Source organism: Nicotiana attenuata, unplaced genomic scaffold (assembly GCF_001879085.1).
Source record: "Nicotiana attenuata strain UT unplaced genomic scaffold, NIATTr2, whole genome shotgun sequence".
NCBI lineage: Eukaryota > Viridiplantae > Streptophyta > Magnoliopsida > Solanales > Solanaceae > Nicotiana > Nicotiana attenuata.
In genome coordinates this window covers 383,973-391,227 of record NW_017670792.1, presented here as the reverse complement: position 1 = coordinate 391,227, position 7,255 = coordinate 383,973, and positions in this window count along the sequence as shown.

The following is a 7,255-nucleotide window of genomic DNA, read 5'->3' as shown; positions in this document are numbered from 1 at the left end:
TCTACCTTTTCCTAAACGCTACTCCCACTACAATACACACATGCAATGCCTGCATTATTGGTTTTAATCTAGGCACAACTGGAGCATTCCAACACTTTGTAATGGCTTGGTGCAAAGTCAAATCCTGCAAGACAATTCCTGCTCTAGATAAAAAGTATTTCCATACTGTTATTGTAGCCTGTGATGTAAAGAACAGATGTGAAAGAGTTTCTTCCTTAGGTTAAGCACAACACCAACATCTCGATGCCATCAAATATCCAATCCTACGCATAAAGTCATCAAGAGGCAACTTGCCTCTCCAAACTTTCCATGAAAAAGGAGATCTTGAATGGTAGACCTTTTACCCAGATCTTCCTATAAGCTATCCTAGGATCTTCTCTCCTTCATAAATAATTCCATACTGTTTTAACAGTAAAGTGCCCTCTAGTTTCTAACATCAAAAAAGGTTCATCTATTCCCCTATCAAAATCTGGAGGTTTGATTTTCTCCACAATGTGCATAGCCAACTCCTCAGGTAAAGCCTGCAACAACCTCTTTACATTCCAAAGCTCCATTTTCCACCACATCATGGACATTAAAAATGTCTTCATCTATGCCAAAACCTTGAGGAACTAGGAAACATAAAGCTCTTAGTCCAGTCCAATTATCATACCAAAATAGTGAAGATCCCATACTTGGCTTCCATAATATTTGATGTTCCATTATGTCTCTACATTCCAACATTCTCCTCCACACATGTGATCCTTTCCTCCATGGTACTACTGTTGCATGCAGCTTTTTACAATATTTTTGACTCATAAATGAGCTCCATAAACTAGGCTTTGTTCTAAAATTCCACCACAGTTTACAGAACAGTGCTTTAGCTACATCATGCAAGGATTTAAATCCAATGCCACCTTCTTCATATGGTAGGCACAAATTGTTACATGAAGCCCAGTACCTGCTCTTACCTCCTACTGAACTGCTCCAAAAAAATTGTGCAAAGATCTTGTGAAGTCTGTTAATGACATACTTTGGAGGATTTACAGCTGAAAGCAAATATACAGGCATACTTTGCAAAACACTAGATATCAACACAACTCTGCGTCCAATTGATAATAACTTTCCTTTCCACGACTGTAATTTATCTAACACCTTAGTAATCAAGCCTTGACAGTAATCAAGCTTCCTTCTAGCATAAAAATAGGGCAGCCAAGAAAGGTAAAAGGAAACTCCTGCCTTCCAATTCCAGTGATCCTCTCTACTTTCCTCACTACTTCCATATCTGTCGAATGATGCATGTAGATAGCTGATTTATTTTTGTTCACAATTGCCCAGAAGCAGCTTCATAAAGGTGCAATATCTTCATTACCAATCTTAGAGATGTGGCATCAGATGAGGTAAAAATGATGGTGTCATCTGCATATGACTCCATTTTGGCAAACCATACCCATAGAAATATAGATTCAAGTGTAAAGAATTTAGCCCTCTTGACAATGCTTCAGCAGCTAAAATGAATAGAGTTGGAGAAAGGGGATCCCCTTGTTTGACACCCCTTGAGAACTTGAGAAAGCCATGAGGTTGTCCATTGATTAGCACAGAGTACCAGTTGTTCCCAACTAGATCAAATATAAGCCCAATGAATCTTTCACAAAATCTAAACTTCCTCAGCACCTTTGTTAAGAACAGCCATGGCAACCTATCATAGGCTTTTGTTATATCAAGTTTAATCACTACATTTGGCCCTACCATAGTGCTAAGCCTAATGTCTATGCCAATTTCTTGAGTTAGTAAAACATTCTCCACTATGCTTCTTCCTTTAACAAAACCTGCCTGCTCTTTAGATATTAGAGTAGGCAGAAGTCCCACTAGTCGTTCATGTAGCACCCTTGAGAAGATTTTGTTAATGAAATTACTAAGGCTGATTGGTCTCATGTATGAGAAAGTGGTTACCTCTTTCTTTTTTGGTAAGAGCACCAAATTAGTATGAGTCACACATTTTGGCAGATGTTGTCCACAGAAGAAGTCCAATACCATTGCATATATATCATCCCCTATGATCTCCCAGCAAGACTGATAGAATGCACCTGTGAAACCATCTGGACCACCTGCTGAATCTCCATTAAGTCCAAACACAGCTTGTTTGACCTCTTCTTTGTAGGCATTGTGATCAACTTTTCATTCTGTTCCCTATCTACAAAACAAGGTATATGATCTATGATGTGGAATGCAGTAGGGTTGTAGTTTCACAAAATTGATCTTTATAAAAATTGACTGCTTCATCTGCAATTTCTTCTGTTTCATCAAGCCAATTGCCCTGCTCATTTTTAATTCTAGTCAGCTTCAATTTTTTCCTTCTTCCATTGACCTGAGCATGAAAAAATTTTGTATTTCTATCACCATCCTTAAACCATGCCATTCTAGTCTTTTTTCTCCAAAATTCCTCCTCCAATGCAAGATATTTAATCAATTCTGCTTGAACCTTTTGTAATCTTTCCCTATTCATTTGAGTAGGATTAACTTCAAATTGTCTTTCATGGACAATAACCACTTCCTCTAGACTAGCAATCTTCTAAAATATATCCCCATAAGTTGCCCTACTCCAGGTAGATAAAGTCTTTTTCAACTTCTTGAGTTTGTAATTGAACATAATGAAAGGGCTAGCACTAAAATCGGCACTCAAATTCTCCCTTACCACCTATTTGAATGAAGCATGTTTAGTCCAGAAGTTTAGAAATCTAAAGGACTTTTTGATAGGAGCGGCTTCAATTTTACATTTTAGAATCATAGGGCTATGATCTGAGCCTATTTTGGATAAATGTGTAACCTCCAAACCTAGGAAGGTTTGTTGCAGTTCTGAATTTCCCAAACACCTGTCCAGACTTTTAAAAATGCAATCTTCCTCTGATCTTCCATTGCACCAAGTAAAGATGCTGCCCTTGAATCCCAAATCTGATAAGTTGCAGGTGTTCACAGAATGTCTGAAATCATCAATTTCATTTAGTGTCAGTCCACCAAATTTCTCTTCTTCATCCCATATAACATTGAAATCACCACCAACTAACCATGGAGTAGTCATGTCACTGGCCATATTATACAAGGAGTCCCACAGTTCAATTCTTTCTATATGGTCACATTTAGCATAAACCAAAGTCAGAATTAGTTCCACCCTTGTTTCAGTATGATACAGCTTCAAAGTCTGTTGTTATACCATGTTGTAAAGGATTGTAATCTCAAAGACTTCATCTAGAAAGGCCCAGATTTTATTTGAAACATTCACCACTGCTTGTGCTAATCCAATTCTCCTTCTATAGTTGTCTATTTTGCTAGATTGTTGCATTAGTTCCACGATCCCAATAAATTCAAAATGCTTCTGTCTATGCATTGTGATTAATCTCTCAAATGTCTGCATTTTGTTCGCTGATCTAACATTCCATATGATTGCATCCATTACTGATTTTGTGATTTAGACAGTGTTCTCCTTGTTTGTACCCCACCAGGTTGTATAGTAGGATTTTGCTTGCCTTGCTTTTTTCTTCCTTTGGCTGCAGATTTTACTCTTTCCATTATCCTTAGTGATAGATCCCCTTGTCTAGCTATATTCTGGAAATTCTGTGCAGTAGAGTCCTAATCTTTATCCATATCTTCTTGGTCTACAGGAAGTTCCACCTCTTTTACCCCAGCAACTTCAGCAATATTGGTTTGTTGAGTAATGATTACAGCCTGCTCTTCAGCTTTCTCATTATTCTGCACTTGTAATCCATTCAATGAAACAGTACCTGCTGCATCCTGTTCTTTTAAACATGTCTGTTCCTTCAGCATTTCCCGAGTACTGTCACATTGTTTGGCTTTATCAACTTTGTCTTTACCAATTTCCTGTGTTGTCCTTCTTGGACCAATGGTATTTACATGAACACCACCAGTTATATCTGCTGCATTTTTGACCTGTTCATCTCCTCCTGGATCAATATTTTCCTGCACTTTGTTATCCTGTTCTCCCTTGTTGTTGTTCTCCCCTTTGTTATCTGCCTCCTTAATGGTTAACCTCTGTACTTCTTTGCCCCTTGACCTCTTTGCTTTACCATTCACACTGTGTTCTTCATCTTCAAATGTATCTCCACCTGTTTCCTCTTCACTTTGCAATGCATCTGGAATTTGCCCTTCCTCAGGATCTTCTTCTGTTTGGTTAGACCATAATCTCCCTCCATCCCACTTGACCTTCTCACTACTCTTGAACTTCTCAAATTCTTCATCACCTGTTAGATCTTTTTCATTGTCCTTCACCAACTGTTCTTCTACTCTAGTGTCCTGAAATGGAATTTCCTGGGAAGAAGTATTGATTGTGACAATATTACCTTTGAAAGCTCTGTGAACCCATTGTGAGGTGGATTCTTTGTTAGGCTGTTCCATTGTCATCTTTCCAGTAACCATTGTACATGCTTGTTCCTGTTGTTGTTCTACCCCTACTGGATTTGTCCTAATAGTGTTCAATGTCTTTTTAGGACTGATTTCAGTTACCTTTGGTTTCAAATAGTAACCTGCTTTTGCATGTGTAGTTCCAGTTGCCTTAGGATTATAGACAGGTGCTGCAGCAATCAAAACTCCAGATCCTTTGCCGACATTATTACCACTTTGAGCATTATTATCTTCTACCACAACAAGCTGCTTATTTGCATTATCTTCACTATTTTCCACCCCCAGGATTGCAAATTTTTTATTGGTCTGAACCTGACCATTCTTGTTCTCAACTGGAACAATTTCTTGTCCAGTTTTGGCATCATTATCATTTTGTTTTCTCTTTCCCTTGAACTCTCTTATCCCTCACCTCTTTCCATTGAGCTCCCAGATTGCCTACCACCTTGCCACTTGATAAAATCATCAATGGAGCATTACTTTTAGTATTTTCTTTATTACCTTGCACCATATCTTCATTAGTAACCTGTTATTCTTCATTCTTACTTGCCATGAGCTCTGGATGAATTCTCCAACATTCCATCATATCATACCCTTGAAGCATACACTCCTTACAATATTTAGGTAAGTAATCATAATTGATAGTTACCCATTCAGTTCTCACTTCACCAGCATCTTCATTAACTATATACATTCGAACTTTCTTAGGGTGATCAGCTAGGAGATCAATCAAGACCTTAACACGAGCACAACTAGGTCTAGTTTTATTAATAGTAGCTTGATCAAGGTGCAATGGTTTACCTACTGCAGATGCTAAGGAAAACAAACACTCCTTAACAAAATATGTTGGTAGCAAATTTGGGAATGAAATCCAAGCCATTACCTTAGGTGTCTCTTCTCCTACCTTAAATTTGGCATCATAGATCAAAGTTCTCAACTGGTATTCCTTACCAAACTTATCTTTGATATAATAAATACCTTTCGAAGAAAAATAAACAAAATCTTGCCATAATGACAACCTGATCAAAAACTCTGACTGAGTACAAATAGCATTAACAAGCAATTAAACATGTAACACGGCCCCTACGGGACCCAACAGTGCCAACATATACCCTAAACATTAACATGATTTACGGTCAATCTTTAAAAACACATAGAAAGCATTTAGCTAAAAACAGGTTGTTAAACTTTACAGTTCTACGGGACATACATAGTCACAATCCCCTTGGTGCACGCCCAAACGCCCGTCACCTAGCATGTGAGTCACCTCCAAAATAGTCACAAGACATAATGTCCGGGGTTTCATACCCTAAGGACCAGATTTAAAACTGTTACTTACCTCAATCTGAGCAAAATCCTATTCCGCAATGCCTTTGCCTCTCGAATCGGCCTCTAAACGTCTCGATTCTAGCGAAAGTAATACAACACACAATATATGCCAAGGAAACAATTCCACAACAAAAACTACTAAATTGGACTCAAATCCCGAAATTGGCTCAAGCCCGGCTCCCGGGCTCACGTCTCAAAATCCAACAAAAGTCACAAAACCCGAAAGCCTATTCACTCACGAGTCTAACCATACGAGATTTATCAACATCCGATATCATTTGGTCACTCAAAACCCCAAATTACATTCTCTAAAATCCCAATCCCTAACCCCCAATTTTCACTTCAAAACCCCACTGATTAGATGAGAAATCAACAAGAAAAACACCATAGCTAAGGGTACTTAGGCTCAAGGGACTTACCTTAGTGAAAATCTTTGAATCCCCTTCAAAAATCACCTCAAAAGCTCCAAAGTTCGAGTTGAAAATGGTGGAAATGAGGAAAAATTGTGAAGTCCTCTATTTATACCTTCTGCCCAGCAAAACAACATTTGCGGTACCATTTACGCTTCAGCGACGCCGCACCTGCGAAAATTCCATCGCAGGTGCAGATCCCACTTACTCTCCCAAAATTTGCATCTGCGGTTAAATAGTCGCACATGCGATCCCTGCCCGCTTCTGCGATCCTTTCTTCCCAGACCCTTTTCTGCATCTGCGCTCCACTTCCGCATCTATGATTCTGCAGATGCGCTCCAAATCCTGCACCTGCACTTCTAGTCTAAGTCAGCCTTGCCCGCATTTGTGAGCCCCTCTTCGCTTTTGCAGGGCCGCACATGCGGAATCCCCACTGCAGGTGCGAAAATACTAGAACCAGTAGCTTCAGCTGCACTTCTTCAACTCAAAACAATGTGATAACCACCCAAAATCACCTTGAGGCCCTCGGGACCACAACTAAACATACCGACACGTCCCATAACATCATACAAACTTAGTCAAATCATCAAATCACCTCGAACAATGTCAAAACACCAAGTTACAGTATGATACAAGCCTAAGAACTTCTAAACTTCCGAATTCCACAAACGGTACCGAAACCCACCAAACAGTGTCCGAAAGACCTCAAATTTTGCTCACAAGTCAAAAATGACACTATGGGCGTACTCCAACTTCTGGAATTCCATTCTGACTCCGATATCAAAATTTCCACTGCCGACCAAAATCACCAAAATTCTAACTTTCGCCAATTCAAGCCTAGTTCTACAACAAACCTCCAAATCATATTTCTGACGCGCTCCTAAGTCCCAAATCACCTAACGGAGCTAACAGAATCATCAAAAGTCAAATCCGAGATTGGTTACACATAAGTCAACATCCAGTCAACTTTTCCAACTTAAACCTTCTCATAAGAGACTAAATGTCTCAATTCACTCCGAAACCACTCCGGTCCCGAACTAACTAACCCGGTAAGTTAAAATACAGCTAGAGAACACAAAAGAAGCAGAAAGGGGGGAACATGGCTACAACTCTCAAAACGGGCG